Source organism: Lissotriton vulgaris, chromosome 4_1 (genome assembly GCF_964263255.1).
Source record: "Lissotriton vulgaris chromosome 4_1, aLisVul1.2, whole genome shotgun sequence".
Classification (NCBI taxonomy): Eukaryota; Metazoa; Chordata; class Amphibia; order Caudata; family Salamandridae; genus Lissotriton; species Lissotriton vulgaris.
Window position 1 is genome coordinate 2,101,127,741 of NC_141691.1, and position 18,410 is coordinate 2,101,146,150.

Consider the following 18,410-nt stretch of genomic DNA (forward strand, 5'->3'; position numbering starts at 1 on the left):
TCGGCGGCGGGGGAACCGCCCACATCTTCCATACCTTCCATACTTAGTAAAAGGAGACACAGGAGCCTTTGTCTGCAGGAGGAACCCAGATTTATTTCAATATCCCGGGCTATGGAACAGAGTCCCAAGCTATTCAGCGACAAGACAGAGGAGGCTGCTACTTTACTCTGTAGCTTTCAAACATTTTATACATTTTTCATCCCAGTCTTTTGGGTGTTAGTCCATTGTTCAATCAGGGCAGTATTTGTAGTTGATCACCAGATCCAGTCGATGTTTGTAGTTAGTGACCTGGTCAAGGCTTGGTACACAGATCATTGTTCACTCGGCTTGTTCAAAGCCGTTCTTTCATGTCATTGTTGAATCAGCCTGTTCAGGGTCCAACAGTCAGACCATTGTCCAGATAACCTGATCATGGTGTCAAGGATGTTTACCAGGCTGGAAGCAGGAGATGTAAAACTAGCTTGTTTACACAGGGCGTGGGTGTCTCATGGCATTCTGTTGAACTGCAAAGAACAGGGGGTTGGGTGTATGCCAGTTCCTGGGCCGAAATGCAGGCTGCAAGATGGCCTCTGTCGTGTCAGTGTAGATTTTCCTCAGGTATTCAGCAGAAACAACCAGGTGGGTCGTGTGGAAGGGTTTGACACGAGATGGCAATGAAAAAAACAATGAAGTCCTGGTATAAAAGATGCTGATCAGAAAAACACTTTTCCTCAGACCCTCCTTTTGCCATTGAGTGGCAAATACTTTAAGAAATGTCAATGTTCATAGAACCATCTGTTTCTTGTTGGAGCATCATTATCATATTGGTGTTTGTGAATGTTAGAGGGTGGAGGCATGATGGTCTGGACACACATTGTACAGAGCACTGACAGACACTGGTTGGGGGATGCCACCAGCTCCGGAGGAGATGTAGAGTTTAAAGTTTTTGTATCACACGTACTGGTACCAACTTTCTTAGTCCCTAGGCCATGAATGTAGACACAGCCTTGCACATTTATGATATTCACAGTGTCTCATTCATCAGGCAGTATCCTTCTTGCGCGGAATCTGGAAAATGTTTGTCGATTAGTTGAGTTTGAATACTACCATCTCACTGAGTTCATCTGGTGGTAGTAGCGTTGTGGATGAGCTGGTATGGCAAAAAGGAGCATTGGCATGGCCGGATCTGTTCTGCCAGAAGTCATCCCAAAATGTTCCAAGGGCAGAATTGGCAGTACCATTGACAGTGTAGGCCTCCTGCATCAACATCCACGATGCAAGACAAGATATAGAAAAGGGGCAGGGAAAGAATTGGACAGGGTGTATCATGGAATGCGGCATCAGTCCACATACCCAGCAGTTGGAAGTGTTCATGATCAGCTGGTGATGATGCAACATTTGGATGAATGTGTTGTTGAAGAATTCTGCACGGCTGGGTAATTTGTTGGCTGGTAACGTGTAATACTGGTGTTCTGCAGGAGTCGGGGTAGGAGTTGGTGAGGTAACAGGATGGTAGATTAGTAACAGCCAACCAAGGATAGACAGGATGAGGGAGACAAACAGCGTCACCACGGTGACCTTGAAGCATTTACTATGTCGAAGGCTGACTTCTTGTTTCTGGATTCAGGTGTCTTGGATGGCAGCCATTGTGCTAAGCCAGGGACCTCTAGTGGCTGTCCGTGATTGGTGGTTGCTTCACTGGGCTCAGGTGCCAAGGGCCCTTATGGCTTACCTCAGTCTGACACACCAGCACTATTCTCAGCTGGGGAAGATCACAGCCTTAGGTCATTGGCGAAGTCAAGGGCAAGCCTTCCCTCGGTGGGACAAAACAATTGTTCTTGGTGTTGAGCAGAGTTAAGGGTGGGTTCCACCCATCCTTTCAGTATGATGTCACTCTCTGCTTCCCTAGATGTAGAATACAGTCTGGCATCGCTGAATGGGACAAACATCGGGACGGACTGTTTCTGTAAAGAGTACAAAAGTTCTTAGTTAGACTGTACAGACAATCAGTTTTTATACCCAATGCTGTACATACATATTGGTAGTATGGGACTGAATATCAATCACACTCTATACTGTGGTTTCAACCATGCCCTCGTCTGCCACCCACCTAGCGGGACATCCTCCATACATTCCTACCCTTTTTCTAAGAGCTGTTTGTATGTCCGTCTGGTCAGCCAGGGCATTGCCTTTCCCAACTTCATCTGTCACTTTCTTATTGGCTTTACATTTTATAATGGCCACCTTTCTGGGGAGTGTCAGGGAGTCTAACAGTCGGTGAATTAGGGGGCCATGTTGAATCTTGGTCCCATGGGAAGGAAGGTAATTCCTTTCTTTCCACAACCTCCTTGTAGTATTATGGGTTTAGTGTTTATGTTACAGCACTTCTCTGCATCTAGCTACTCAGCCAGTGTGAGTGTTCCAGGTTAGAATGTGAGTGTGATTGACATGGATGGAATGCTTGTGTGACTGGTATGAGGGTTGGCAGTTGGAGTATGGGCAGAGTAGCTAAGAGGCTGCTCCTGGTGGGGCTGCTTGTTCCAGAGTTATACTTCCTGTTAACTTACTAATGGCTGAATAAACTTACAACTTTACTCTACTACATCTGCCTCGGCTACTTCATTACATGTATGTATGGACTAACATACTACATTATTCTTGGCGACGATCTGGAGACTTTCCTGCGCAGAACATGCCATTTAACAAGAGTTGGGAGTATCCTGTAACGAAAGTGGAACAAGCATCTATCATCTCAAGAAGCAATCTCTACAAGCACGGAAAGTAGCCCCACCACTGTCAACTACACAAACAGCCTAGTCCAGTCGTGCTGTCAAGTCTTCTCAAACAAAGCTTTCTGCGTCGAAAATCATCTTTAAAGCTGCCAACGTGACGCAGAAGAAACAACGTCTAACATAGTGCCTAAAAGAAACAAGCTACAGCTACTGCCTTTGGAAGCAAGGTACTCTGTATCTGCGTGTTTAAACAGCCTGTTGAATCCGGTGTGAGTTTACTTAAAGGTCATGTTACTTTGGTGTTTGGCTTTTCTATGTGTACCAGCAGAAAGCGGTTTGGATGTGGACTCATCTTTTCCTTTCCACATGAGGAAGCCATCTAGCGCTGAACATGGTTGAGAATTTTCTTGTGACTGCCTGCTTCTATTTTGTCAACGGCCGTTGTGACAGTTGTCACGGATGTACTTTATTCTTAACCTTGAGCATCTCTGTCTAATTGGGAGGAGGCCGACTTGGTGAGTGGAGTACATCGTGATTTATAAGACATTTTCATGTACTTTTGCAAGGCTTCTTAATTTGACAGTTTGGCTTTGTTTTAAAATTTAAAAATGCCTTGTGCATCTTACCTTGTGTGCAGTGCCGCGCGGAGCCTCGCATCAACCTTCTGTGACGTCTTCTACCTTCTTGGTTGGCATTGCTGCACATATACGTCTGGCAGGAGGAGCGTGCCGTGAGCCACTCAGCGGGTGTCTCCTGAGCGTGCCGCCATCTTGGGGTTTCCACGAGCAGGCATACTGTTTATCTCTTGTGCTCCATGGTGTTCTGCCAACCAATGTCCTCTCAATAAAGTTTTCTCTCCAGCGTCAGAATGTCTTAACAAGCCTCCATTTCTTCAAAGCCTCCGTTTCCTCAATTCTTCCGTCGGAGTCCAAGTCTCCGGACACTTGCCAAGAGTTCTTGTATTCTTCGCGCATCTTCAAGCATTTCGTTTGGGCAATGTATTCTTCTTTTCAGGAGAAGGGACACCGGACTCTCGTCAGCCTCAACGTCTGGGAAGTATGCCTCTTCTTTCCCTGTTATTGAACAGTGCGAAATTCTTTGTGGTGAGTTTATTTTGTTGTCCTGTTGCCCCGACACATTTTCAAATTCGTTGGGCATGATGTCTGCTGCCCAGCGTTCTGACATACTGCAATGTACTTGGGAATGTACCTTGGCGAAGTTCTTTCTTCTGGATTGTCATTAAAACATTTTCAAGGGCCTGTCTTTTCTTCCCGGTGACAGGCACACCTATGACTGTTGTTATTCAACAAGCATGTTTTAAACCTACAGATTAATCAACAAGCATATTTTTAACTTACAGTATGTTCTTTTGTTTAAAATGTATAAGAAATGTGTCACTTTACTTATGTTGGGTTCTCTCGCCCTTATGTCTACACTACAGTTACGCTTGTGTCACTTTTCTTATGTGGGTTCTCTCACCCTCATCGTTTAGGGTTCTCTCACCCTCACTCTACGCTTCCCAGCCGAGTGGTCGCTCCCTTTGGCTCCGGTATCGTTTCCTAACGCTTTGTGCTGATATCTGTGCTCATTCAATTGCCTGCTGTGCGCTGTGTATGCTGCTTTGAATATTGTTTCATTATTGTGTCATTTCACATTGCCAGCGCGACTTTGCTGCTCTTTTCGACTTTTCCCCCAAGCGGCCTCCATTTTGTTGTTGTTGTCCTGTTACCTAGCCCGCCCCGCCTCCCAGCTGAGACGCCCTCCCACAAAGTTAAAGAGCGATCCGTTACCTAGAAGCGCCGTGACTCACTCTACGCTTCCCAGCCGAGTGGTTGCTCCCTTTGGCTCCGGTATCGTTTCCTAATGCTTTGTGCTGATATCTGTGCTCATTCAATTGCCTGCTGTGCGCTGTGTATGCCGCTTTGCATATTGTTTCATTATTGTGTCATTTCACATTGCCAGCGCGACTTTGCTGCTCTTTTCGACTTTTCCCCCAAGCGCCCTCCATTTTGTTGTTGTTGTCCTGTTACCTAGCCCGCCCCGCCTCTCAGCTGAGACGCCCTCGCCCCTCCCCCTCCACCATCCATATATGACAGGAGTTCCCGCGCGCAGCGTCCACGCGCAGCGTCCGCGCCCAACCCGCGCCGAAGGTGCGCCAAAGGTAAGCCCGTCTACGCCCGTCCGCGCCTGGACCGCGCCCCGCGCCAGACCCCCTGCCCCTCGCGCCGCCCAGCCCTCCCGCATCACCTACGATGCCGCCTCCCTCCTAGCCCTTAACCCCGGCCGCGCTCCCAACTGCGTCCAAGCCGCCCCTGGACAAACCCATGGACCTTTCTCCTGCGTCACCTGCAAATTCAGCGGCACTGTCAACATCTCCGCTACGCCCACAGCACAGATCCCCGACCCCAATCACCTTCAATGCATCCTTCTCAACACCCGATCCGTCCACAGACATGCCATTGACCTTTGGAATCTACTAGACACCATTTCTCCGGACATCGCCTTCCTGACAGAAACATGGATGAATGCTTCCTCCGCACCCGACATCACCATTGCCATCCCTGAAGACTATAAGATCACTTGCAAAGACCGTACCAGCCACACAGGAGGAGGAATCGCGATCGTCCATAAGAAATCAATCCGCATCTCTACCAGCTCTGACGCCAACCTCGCCAACTCCGAACACCTCCACTTCCAGATCCACATCGACCCCAAGACCACACTTAGAGGCACCCTCCTCTACAGACCACCAGGACCCCGCGCAAAATTCAGTGAAGACATCACAGACTTCATCACCCCACACGCGCTCCCCTCCAAAGACTACATCCTTCTGGGAGACCTCAACTTTCACCTTGAAAAGAGCCACGACCGCAACACCACCACCCTCTTGGACAACCTCGCCAACCTCGGACTTAAACAACTAGTCACTTCCCCCACCCACATCGCAGGTCACACTCTCGACCCCATCTTCACCTCCAGCAATCATGTCTCCTTCAGCCACACTACGGAGCTCCTCTGGACTGACCACAGCTGCGTTCACTTCACCTACAACAAACCAAAACCCAACATCCACCTCCAACCTACCCTGCAAAGAAACTGGAACAAAATCACCACGGACCAAATCTCCGCATCGCTCCTTCAAAACACCCCAGCCCTCTCCTCTAACGCTAACGAAGCCGCCGCCAACCTCACCCTATGGTTATCCAACACCGCCGACACCTTAGCTCCACTGAAAAAACGTCAAAGTAAACCTGGCAGCAAGAAAGCCTCATGGTTCAACGATGATCTCAAGAAGTCCAAGAAACTCTGCCGTTCCCTTGAAAAGGCCTGGAAAAAAGACCCAACCACCAGCACTAAGGACGCCTTCAAAAGCGCCACCCGCACTCACTACCAACTGATCCGAAAAGCCAAGAAAACAGCATTCAAGGATCGACTTGACAACAACGCCCACAACAGCAAGGAACTTTTCAACATCGTCAAGGAATTTTCCAATCCCTCGGCCAATTCCAACGACATCACCCCCTCTCAAACCCTCTGCGACTCCTTAGCCTCTTTTTTCCACAACAAGATTGCAGACATCCACAACAGCTTTGACAACCAACCCGGAACCCAACCCACCCCACCATCTGCTGACCATCTTTCCCCCGTGAACACCCTTAACGCCTGGAACCCAATCTCCACTGAGGACACCATCCGCCTGATGAATTCCATCCACTCAGGATCCCCCACAGACCCATGCCCTCACCACATCTTCAACAAAGCAGACTCCGTCATAGCACCGCACCTCCGAGACGTCATCAACTGCTCCTTCAACTCCGCTACCTTCCCAGAAGACTGGAAACACGCTGAACTCACCGCCCTTCTGAAGAAACCAACAGCGGACCCCACCGAACTTAAAAATTACCGCCCCATCTCGCTTCTTCCATTCCCGGCCAAAGTCATCGAGAAAGCCGTCAACAACCAGCTCGCCGCCTTCCTCGAAGCCAACAAATCCCTCGACCCCTCACAATCTGGCTTCCGAGCAAAACACAGCACTGAGACCGCCCTCATCGCAGCAACAGACGACATTCGAACCCTACTGGACAATGGAGACACAGTCGCCCTCATCCTCCTCGACCTCTCTGCAGCATTCGATACAGTCTGCCACAGCTCCCTTCTACAACGCCTCAATAACATCGGAATCCAAGGAAAAGCACTTGAATGGATGACCTCGTTCCTCACCGGAAGAACCCAGAGAGTCCGCCTTCCTCCATTCAAGTCCGAAGCCTCTGAAGTCATCTGCGGCGTACCTCAAGGATCCTCACTCAGTCCCACCCTCTTCAACGTATACATGAACCCCCTCGCGGCCATCGCACGCCAACACAACCTCAACATCATCTCTTACGCGGACGACACTCAATTGATCCTTTCTCTCACCAATGACCCCAGCACCGCCAAAACTAACCTACACGAAGGAATGAAAGAAATCGCCGAATGGATGAAACAAAGCCGTCTGAAACTGAACTCAGACAAAACAGAAGTCCTCATCTTAGGCACATCCCCCTCTGCTTGGGACGACTCCTGGTGGCCGGAAGCCCTCGGAAAAGCACCCATCCCGACAGACCACGCACGGAACCTAGGCGTCATCCTGGATTCTTCACTCTCAATGAACAGACAAGTCAGCGCCGTATCCTCTTCCTGCTTCAACATTCTTCGCATGCTCAGAAAAACATTTCGCTGGATCCCCTCGGAAACAAGGAAAACAGTCACCCATGCTCTGGTCACGAGCCGACTGGACTACGGAAACACCCTCTACGCAGGTACCACCGCTAAACTCCAGAAGAAACTCCAACGAATCCAAAACGCCTCAGCCAGACTCATATTAGACATCCCACGCAACGAACACATCTCTGGTCACCTTAAAGACCTCCACTGGCTACCCGTCAATAAGAGAATCACTTTCCGTCTGCTTACCCACGCACACAAATCACTCTACGACATCGGACCAGATTGCCTCAACTCTCGACTGTCCTTTTACACCCCCTCCCGCCAACTACGTTCTTCCAGCCAAGCCCTCGCCACTATACCTCGCATCAACAAGACCACCATGGGAGGCAGATCCTTTTCATACCTGGCTGCTAAAACATGGAACTCACTCCCCGCTTACCTTCGCCTCACCCAGAACCACCTAGCGTTCAGAAAGCAGCTTAAAACGTGGATATTTGACAAATAATCCTCCTCCCCTTCCTAAGCGCCTTGAAACCCTCTGGGTATGTAGTGCGCTATACAAATTTTTTGACTTGACTTGACTTGACTTGACATTTCTGTGCTTAAGTTTGGTTCATGAGTTCTCTTACTCATGTCTGCGCAAAAGTTTTGTTTAAAGGTTTTCTCACCCTCATTTGTGCATCATTGTATCCCTGTTTTTGGGATGGGTTTGGGATGTAGTCCCATTTCCCCTCATGGTCCTTACCATTAGTTAACCCTCATGTCTGGGTTATAGGGTCAAAGTCTTTTTTTTTTTTAGGACTTTATACCTTTTCTGCCTGTGTTGGACACTTTGTAGTACATAATTTGCGTGCATGGTCTCGTGTCCAGTGTGTAAGACGCCCTGTGCATCACATTTTCTTTTGTGTGTAGTCATTATTTGGCTCACTTTGTCTTGTGTGTAAGCTGATTGTGCTTCACTTTTAATATGTGTTTGTTCCACACATTGTGCTGCACCATCTCGTGCTGCGTGTGTGCTTGGGTTTCTGTCCCTTGTTACACCTTCTTTTATTTGGTTATGGGTAACCCCCATATTTTCTCAGTTCCTCTCATGAGGAGTGGAATTTTTACCTCATTGTGCTGCACTATCTTGTGCTGTGTGTGTTCTTAGGTATGTCCTCTGTTACACCTTCATTCATGGGTAGCCCCATATTTTCAGTGTTCTTCTTATGAGGTGTGGAATTGGTTTGCCACATTGTGCTGCACCTTCCCGTGCTGCGTGTGTTTTCTTGGGTTTGTCCCTCGTTACACCTTCGCTTATGGGTTAGTCCCATGTCATGTCTTCTTAGTTCCTCTCTTGAGGAGTGGCTTTTATTTGCCACAGTCTACCTTCGTGAAGACGTTTTCTTCATGTTAGGTCTTGCTCACTTGTTGTTTGTGAGTTCGTCTCTCATATTTCATTTTTCTTTTTCTTCTGTATTAAAGGAGGAGGATGGTGTCAGTGTTAGTGTTTACTGTCTCTTTCTTCCTTCTTTCTTTGCTTTTGTCTGTTTACCCTCTCGTGGTGTGAAGTCCTTCTCGTCCCTGGGTTTACGGATAAATATTACGATTGTATACTTTGATTGTGGATAGTTTTCTTCTTCGCTCTCTGATTCTCTTTTGTTTTCCAATTCGAGAGGGAGAGGATGTGTAGTATTCTGGGTTTAGTGTTTATGTTACTGCACTTCTCTGCATCTAGCTACTCAGCCAGTGTGAGTGTTCCAGGTTAGAATGTGAGTGTGATTGACATGGATGGAATGCTTGTGTGACTGGTATGAGGGTTGGCAGTTGGAGTATGGGCTGAGTAGCTAAGAGGCTGCTCCTGGTGGGGCTGCTTGTTCCAGAATTATACTTCCTGTTAACTTACTAATGGCTGAATAAACCTACAACTTTACTCTACTACATCTGCCTCGGCTACATCATTACATGTATGTATGGACTAACATACTACACTGCTGAGGTTGTGGGACACCCTGAAGGAATATTGGCTGTCAGTATAAATATTTACTGTCATCCCTTTGCTTAACTCACAGGTTCTAGTGAGGGCCACTAATTTTTCTGCTTGAGCAGCGCAATGTGGAATCTGAGCTGTTTCTACTACTTCCCCTAATGTCGTGAGGGCGTAGGTGGCGGAGGTGTTACCATCTGACCCTCTGAGGCATGATCCGTCCACATACAGTGTACCTTCTGGTTCTGCTATCGAGGTGTACTGTAAGTCAACCTGCCCCTTCGTCTCCTCCTCTGTCCTTAATATGCAGTCATGTGGGTCTAAGCGGGCATCCCGAGTATCCAGTGGGAGTAATGTGGTGGGGTTAAGTACAGTGCATCTTTTGATGTTAATGAGGTTGGCAAAGAGTGTCAGTTCATATCCTGTGAGTCGTGCGCTAGTGAGGTACTGTGTCTTGGTGTTATTAAGGAGGGTATCTACAGAATGGGGGCCAACAGAGTCAGGGGGGTTCATGACGATCCCCGCACTCTGACGGACCATGAGGGCGGCCGCAGCGGTCGCCCGTAGGCATCCTGGGAGAGCCCGTGCAACAGGATCTAAGGTGGCTGAAAAATAGGCACATGGCCGATGGTGTCTTCCGAACATCTGGGTCAAGACAGTGCATGCACTGCCGTCTGTCTCAGGTATAAAAATCATTTTTTGAGTTATAGTCTGGGGTGCCTAACACTGGAGCTGTACACAAGACATCGTTGAGTGTCTGAAAAGCAGCCACATGCTCAGTTGTCCATGGAAAACCTATCTCTGGCATGTCTTTAGTAGTGAGAGCTAAAAGAGGTTTGACAATGGCCGAGAAGTTAGGGATCCATTGTCTGCAATATGAAGTGAGGCCTATAAAGGCACATACTTGTTTCTGTGTCAAAGGGGGAGGCATGGAGGTAATAAGGGCCACTCGGTCAGCGATAAGTTGTCTTCCCTCCTTCGAGAGGAGGTGGCTGAGGTAGATCACTTTCTCTCGACTAAATTACAATTTGTTCAAGGAAACCTTATGATTGTGGGAATCAAGGTGGTGAAGGAGTTCAACTGAACACCGAAAGCCTAGCGGAGGGCTCTTCCAGTGCTTGGAATCAAACTCCCACACCGTTTATGTTTACAGAAATCTGGTTTCTACATTGGTTTCAAGCACCCCTTTGCACAAATCTTACTTGCACAACATGTTTGTAAATTGTGCAAGGGTTTTGTGAATGCTTTCTGTAAGAGATATAGGCAATGAGGCCACTAAAATGGCATATAGAACACAAGGCATAATAGTGAATTCATATGTATTGTGTAGCATGCCATATCGCCTCACATCCCTGACAATGCCTCAAAGCATTTCTGAGAGAGTTTTGAAGTCATGCATATGGTTTGGAGGGTGCTCCAAAAGGGTAGCAGAAGATTTGTAGCCCCACTTATGCATCAGCGAAAAGATGTAAGAGAGATACAGTGGCATTTTGCTTGTGCAGCTTTAACATTTAGGTATGAGCAGGTATCCTGTTATACTTTCCATTTTATGTCAGGTATGGTAGCAAAGCTGCCTGCTAGACCTACTGTTACCAAATCTTTAAGGTATTCATGGAATGGGCTTAGGCCCCACCTAGAGAACTAAAGGTATCTCACCTTATGCTATTGGCTGTTTGGGTATCATTCATCTTTCTATGCAGTGCTTAAATTGCAATGCCTGAGATGCTATTGTACAACCTGAAAAGTACCTTAAATCACCACACATTAAATTCAAGTATCGATGTATTTTATACATAAACCACTTTTTTTTGTTTTGTTTCTACGCTACAGCAGAGTGTTTTTTAAAAGAAAATATATATATATATATATCTTACTCAGAAATCAAAATGCTAGCCACACCTATTGCCCTTAGCAATGCTTGAGGGTTATGATTTTAAAATGTATATTAAGTTGAGTAGTCAAGTGGATGTTTGTGATGGGTAGATAGTGGCCTGAAAGGCAAGCCATTCTGGGTTGTGGGTGGAGCCCAGAGCGCTGCTTCACACGTGACACGCCCAGTCAATTCACTGAGCTCCGGCACCACGAGAAATTTGTGGGATAGTATTTCTGGGTGGTGTGACCTCTGAGTTCAGACTTCAAAGCTCGCCGTTCTTGGGTTTTGTCAGGGGTAAACAGGCCATTGTCAGGACAATAAAGGGATTTTCACACCTAGCAAAGGGGCAGTAAAGCAGATTCTTATCTTGCAGATTTTAATTTCTGGCAGGGGGCTGCCTGGGACAGGCTGCTGGTCTGTGTGAATTGGGGAGCGGGTGGATCATTGTGTAGAAAGCGTGGGAGCAGGTGAGTGTCTGACAAGCCCAGGCTTGCGGCGGGGGAGGCTCTCGCCTCGGGGCGGCCACAGATAGGGACAGAACAATGCAGAGCTTTGGGAAATTCACACAGGGGTGGAGGGGCAATGGGCGGAGTGGGAGCTGGGGGTTTGTGGGAGCGTGTCAGCAGCAGCAGAGATACCCCAAGCAAGGAGCAGGGCGTCTGGGGAAAGTGTGGGACCCACAGATGCTCTGTTGGGGCCGTGCTGAGACCTTCTCTTTTCATTCATTTTGTTTTCAGCTTTTATCTAGCACAAACTCGACCCGAAGGTCTGAGACCACGCTACATGAGCACCAGTTACATTACAGAAGGACACATTTGTTATTTGTAGCCCATTTACTCCACTTCCTGTTGGCTCGTGACGCCTATTTCCGCCAGCAAACATGAGCCTGGCCCACCCAAACAGGAGCCTTGGCCCTCGCAGTGAGGGCTTGAAGGCAGGCGCGCAACGGCATTGGACTCAAAGGGCTATCTGTGTGGGCTGAGACAGCTTCCGGGAGCACACACAGACAGTTTGAGATTATCGCAGCTGCATCCGAGTACTTCACAGGTCTTTAAAAGACCATTTACATGTTAACGAGGCTTTGTTTATTTTTTTCACCCCTTAATCTCCACTGGTGAAAGGCTACAACGGTCACATTTGCCTACTGTTCTGCTGTGTGGATATTTCTTTTTTTATACAGTGCAGGAGAAAATAAGTTTGTTTATTCCTATTCACCTTTCCTGACCCCTGCAGCTACTTAGCACATCAGGCTGTGACACAAAGTTTGATTTATGGAGTAGGAAAGAGAATGTGTTACTATTTGTTTTTCTGTTTTAAATCTGCACAGGCCCAGCAGGATGCATACTTCTTGTGTGCTTCATTTGAACAGTTTTTATCATTAGCATGGCTGATGCAGGAAAACAATAAGACAATACAAAATGCCCAGATAACGCTGGTGATTAATGATCCTTCTGGAGAGCAATCATTAGTCGGTTAGTAGTTTTTAAATGCAGATAAACTGTATTTTATGTGGATTGCTCAGTGGGTTACTGCATTTGTCACAGAGATCCTTGTGTTACTTGCAGTTCAGAAGTTACAGTCCTAACATAGAACAGTGACCAATGAACTGTCACCAAAGAGCTGCATACAAACATGAATGGTAGAGTTAGAACTTCGCTTTTTTTGTTTTGTGAAATAGTTAGAACTTCCTCAGTCTTTCATTATTCTAATGTTGCTAAAATAAGTATTTTTGGGCACATATACATTTTTATCAGTAAAACTGACGCCCATGGAATACTCTTTAAATCCTAAGGCTGTGTTTCCCCAGACAAAACACTCTTAAAATATACTGCCCACCAGTATGGATGACGTGATTCCTACACCTTGTAATCCTCAATGTCTTATGTGACATTCCCTGCAGACGGATTTACATACCTGCATGTTTGATTGTCTCTGTATAATGTGTGCGTGATTTAAAGTACTGTGACACCCTACACTGATATGAGTAGAGCTATACAACAAATCAAATGCATTTGAGGGAGGGGCTACAGAGAGATGAGTGGCTCTGGAGGAGGGTGGTAGTGAAGGAGTCTGAGGAGGAGGTCAAGATGGGGAGGGGCTTCGGAGAGATGAGGGGCACTGGAGGAGGGGGGTAGTGAAGGAGTCTGAGAAGGATGTCAATGGAGGGGCTACGGAGAGATGAGGGGTGCTGGTGAGAGATGGTAGTGAGGGAATCCGAGGAGTAGGTCATGAGGGGAGTCAAGTCAAGTCAAGTCATAAAATTTGTATAGCGCACTACATACCCAGAGGGTTTCAAGGCGCTTAGGAAGGGGAGGAGGATTATTTGTCAAATATCCATGTTTTAAGCTGCTTTCTGAACGCTAGGTGATTCTGGGTGAGGCGAAGGTAGGCGGGGAGTGAGTTCCATGTTTTGGCCGCCAGGTATGAAAAGGATCTGCCTCCCATGGTGGTCTTGTTGATGCGAGGTACAGTGGCGAAGGCTTGGCTGGAAGAGCGAAGTTGGCGGGAGGGGGTGTAGAAGGACAGTCGAGAGTTGAGGCAATCTGGTCCGATGTCGTAGAGTGATTTGTGTGCGTGGGTAAGCAGTCGGAAAGTGATCCTCTTATTGACGGGTAGCCAGTGGAGGTCTTTAAGGTGACCAGAAATGTGTTCGTTGCGTGGGATGTCTAATATGAGTCTGGCTGAGGCGTTTTGGATTCGTTGTAGTTTCTTCTGGAGTTTAGCGGTGGTACCTGCGTAGAGGGTGTTTCCGTAGTCCAGTCGGCTCGTGACTAGAGCGTGGGTGACTGTTTTCCTTGTTTCGGAGGGGATCCAGCGAAATGTTTTTCTGAGCATGCGAAGAATGTTAAAGCAGGAAGAGGATACGGCGCTGACTTGTCTGTTCATTGAGAGTGAAGAATCCAGGATGACGCCAAGGTTCCGTGCGTGGTTTGTCGGGATGGGTGCTTTTCCAAGGGCTTCCGGCCACCAGGAGTCGTCCCATGCAGAGGGGGATGTGCCTAAGATGAGGACTTCTGTTTTGTCTGAGTTCAGTTTCAGACGGCTTTGTTTCATCCATTCGGCGACTTCTTTCATTCCTTCGTGTAGGTTAGTTTTGGCGGTGCTGGGGTCCTTGGTGAGAGAGAGGATCAGTTGAGTGTCGTCCGCGTAAGAGATGATGTTGAGGTTGTGTTGGCGGGCGATGGCCGCAAGGGGGCTCATATATACGTTGAAGAGGGTGGGACTAAGTGAGGATCCTTGTGGTACGCCGCAGATGAGGCCTCGGACTTGTATGGTGGGAGGCGGACTCTCTGGGTTCTTCCGGTGAGGAACGAGGTGATCCATTCCAGTGCTTTTCCTTGGATTCCGATGTCTCTGAGGCGTTGTAAAAGGGTGCTGTGGCAGACTGTATCGAAGGCTGCGGAGAGGTCGAGGAGGATGAGGGCGACTGTGTCTCCATTGTCCAGTAGAGTTCGAATGTCGTCTGTTGCTGCGATGAGGGCGGTCTCAGTACTGTGTTTGGCTCGGAAGCCAGATTGTGAGGGGTCCAGTGATTTGTTGGCTTTGAGGAAGGCGGCGAGCTGGTTGTTGACGGCTTTCTCGATGACTTTGGCCGGGAATGGAAGAAGTGAGATGGGGCGGTAGTTTTTGAGTTCGGTGGGGTCCGCTGTTGGTTTTTTCAGAAGGGCGGTGAGTTCAGCGTGTTTCCAGTCTTCTGGGAAGGTAGCGGAGTTGAAGGAGCAGTTGATGACGTCTCGGAGGTGCGGAGCTATGACGGAGTCTGTTTTGTTGAAGATGTGGTGAGGGCATGGGTCTGTGGGGGATACGGAGTGGATGGAATTCATCAGGCGGATGGTGTCCTCAGTGGAGATTGGCTTCCAGTCGTTAAGGGTGTTTACGGGGGGAAGATGGTCAGCAGATGGTAGGGTGGGTTGGCTTCCGGGTTGGTTGTCAAAGCTGTTGTGGATGTCAGCAATCTTGTTGTGGAAGAATGAGGCTAGGGAGTCGCAGAGGGCTTGAGAGGGGGTGATGTCGTTGGAGTTGGCCGAGGGGTTGGAAAATTCCTTGACGATGTTGAAAAGTTCCTTGCTGTTGTGGGCGTTGTTGTCAAGTCGATCCTTGAATGCTGTTTTCTTGGCCTTTCGGATTAGTTGGTGGTGGGTGCGGGTGGCGCTTTTGAAGGCGTCCTTGTTGCTGGTGGATGGGTCTTTTTTCCAGGCCTTTTCAAGGGAGCGGCACAGTTTCTTGGACTTCTTGAGGTCATCGTTGAACCATGAGGCCTTCCTGTTGCCAAGTTTGTGTTGACGTTTTTTCAGTGGTGCTAAGGTGTCGGCGGTGTTGGATAACCAAAGGGTGAGGTTGGAGGCGGCTTCGTTGGCGTTAGAAGAGAGGGCCGGGGAGGTTCGAAGGAGCGATGTGGAGATCTGATCCGTGGTGATTTTGATCCAGTTTCTTTGTAGAGTTGGTTGGAGGTGGATGATGGGTTTCGGCTTGTTGTAGGTGAAGTGAACGCAGCTGTGGTCAGTCCAGAGGAGATCCGTAGTGTGGCTGAAGGAGACATGGTTGCTGGAGGTGAAGATGGGGTCGAGTGTGTGACCTGCGATGTGGGTGGGGGAAGTGACCAGTTGGTTAAGTCCAAGGTTGGCGAGGTTGTCTAAGAGGGTGGCGGTGTTGTGGTCGTTGATCTTTTCAAGGTGGAAGTTGAGGTCTCCCAGGAGGATGTAGTCTTTGGACGGGAGCGCGTGTGGGGTGATGAAGTCCGTGATGTCTTCACTGAATTTTGCGCGGGGTCCTGGTGGTCTGTAGAGGAGGGTGCCTCTGAGTGTGGTCTTGGGGTCGATGTGGATCTGGAAGTGAAGGTGTTCGGAGTTGGCGAGGTTGGCGTCAGAGCTGGTTGAGATGCGGATTGGTTTCTTATGGACGATAGCGATTCCTCCTCCTGTATGGTCGGTGCGGTCCTTGCGTGTGATCTTATAGTCATCAGGGATAGCGATGGCGATGTCAGGGGCGGAGGAAGCGTTCATCCATGTTTCCGTTAGGAAGGCGACGTCGGGAGAGATGGTGTCTAGTAGGTTCCAAAGGTCAATGGCGTGCCTGTGGACTGATCGGGTGTTGAGAAGGATGCATTGTAGGTGGTTGGGGTCGGGAATCTGTGGTGTGGTCGTAGCGGAGATGTTGTCGGTGCCGCTGAATTTGCAGGTGACGCAGGTGAACGGTCCATGGGTGCGTCCAGGAGCGGCTTGGACGCAGTTGGGGGCGCGACCGGGGTTAAGGGCTAGGAGGGTTGCGGCATCGTAGGTAATGCGGGTGGGCTGGGCAGCGCGAGGGGCAGGGGGTATGGCGCTGGGCGCGGTCCAGGCGCAGACGGGCGTAGACGGGCTTACCTTTGGCGCACCTTCGGCGCGGGTTGGGCGCGGTCGCTGCGCGTGGACGCTGCGCGTTAATGCAGTGGGCATATATGGATGGTGGAGGAGGTCAATGGGGAGGGCATGAAGGGATGAGGGGCACTGTTGGAAGGTGATAGTAAAGGTATTTACAGAGAAAGAGGTAATTGGTGTAGCGCCAAAAAAGAGTTTCGCATCAGCGCTAAAGCCGGCCCTGTCACGGCCTTTCTGTTTTTGTTTATTTGATAGCAGTCGGGTCATAAGGGCTACTGTAAAACATACTTTAAAGTGCGTGCTAATAAGATTTACTGCTATATTCAATTTTTTAAGTTTGAAGGTGATTTTACTAATGTTTTTACCGAGGAAAAATGAAAGTGGAGCCCTATGGTGCCTGATATGGGGCTGGGGCCCAAGGTCAGCTGGGGGCTCCAGCCCCATATCAGGGTCAGTTGTGGGGCCCCCTCAAGGTCAGCTGTGAGATAAGGTGCACTTGAGAGGAGTAGTTGATAGTCAAGCCTGTAAGGGAGTGCATTGCAGAGCCTGGGGTCAGGTGGAGGGAGTAATGAAGAGGGATTCTCCTTGAAGGCTCGCACAGAGGGAGCCAGAGAAGTGTCACATGCCTGATACTCCCACCTCAGAAACCTCCTCTTCCCATCAAAGGAACATTACATGGAAAAAACACTTTTTGAGAGAGATAATATTTAGAAAGAGATTTGGAAAAGTGTGTTTTACTGGGCCTTGTAGGACTAAGAATTGATAAAGGAGGGCCTTGAAGGAGGCCTCCCCAGACATATATGCGACAAATTGAGCCCGCAGTGGCCCACCCAAATGCACCCTCGGCCCACCCAAATAAAAATTCCTGTAGCCGGGCCTGATTGTAAGGAGTGAAAATAGTATGAGGACATTAATATAATATGTCCTCATGCAGAAATTATGGATGGAATGCTGAGCCACCTTAAATGAGAACATATCGGGGGGGCAATATGAATATGGCAGTCTCCGGGGATGACTGGGCAAAAATTCTCAGCATAATCGTGACACTTATATCGCACTGCCAATATAACATTTATAACATAAGGCCCACAATTGAGATCGAGTGTAGTGTGACAGTAAATGATTAGTGACATTAATATATGCATTGGTAGGTTGATGGAGACTGATATGACAAAACGTCCAATTATTGAAAGTCAACATATGTATTATTAGAAGAACAAGTATGCTGGCCTTTGTGGTGTTCGGGCTAAGGCCTAGAAAGGATTGTAGACCACAAGTGTATTTAGTACTGGTGGTCAGCTTTTTGCCTGCCCACGCCCAGTGCCCTGGGCTATTTATTAACTCCTGTGCGTGCCTTCCGTGAAGACGTCGGGCTGAACCATTATCCCAACGCCCTGAGGGAGGGTGGAGCCGAGGGAACATCTCTGGGGCCTCTGTGTCATGGTTGGACCCAATTATGCAAACACTACATTCCTCCTTTACCCAGAAGTGAAGAACAAACAAAACATCAATCATAACATGAACATCTTAAAGTCTTAAATACAGTCTCTGTGAGTTGCGTTAAACACAAAAAGGAACAGTCTTACTTTGGCCTGGGAGAGATTCAGCTCATGCTCCGTCACGTTGACATCGGGCCACAAAATCCCGGTACCTCTGGGATGGCTTCGGATAAGGGCGCAGATGGTACCTGCCCTGGGTGCGCCCGTCGGAAGGGGTTTGAAACATGTCATCAGAGCTGTCTGCCTCAACAACACCTGGGTGGCTCTGTGCTCCTTGTGACCCAGCGTCCCTTTGAG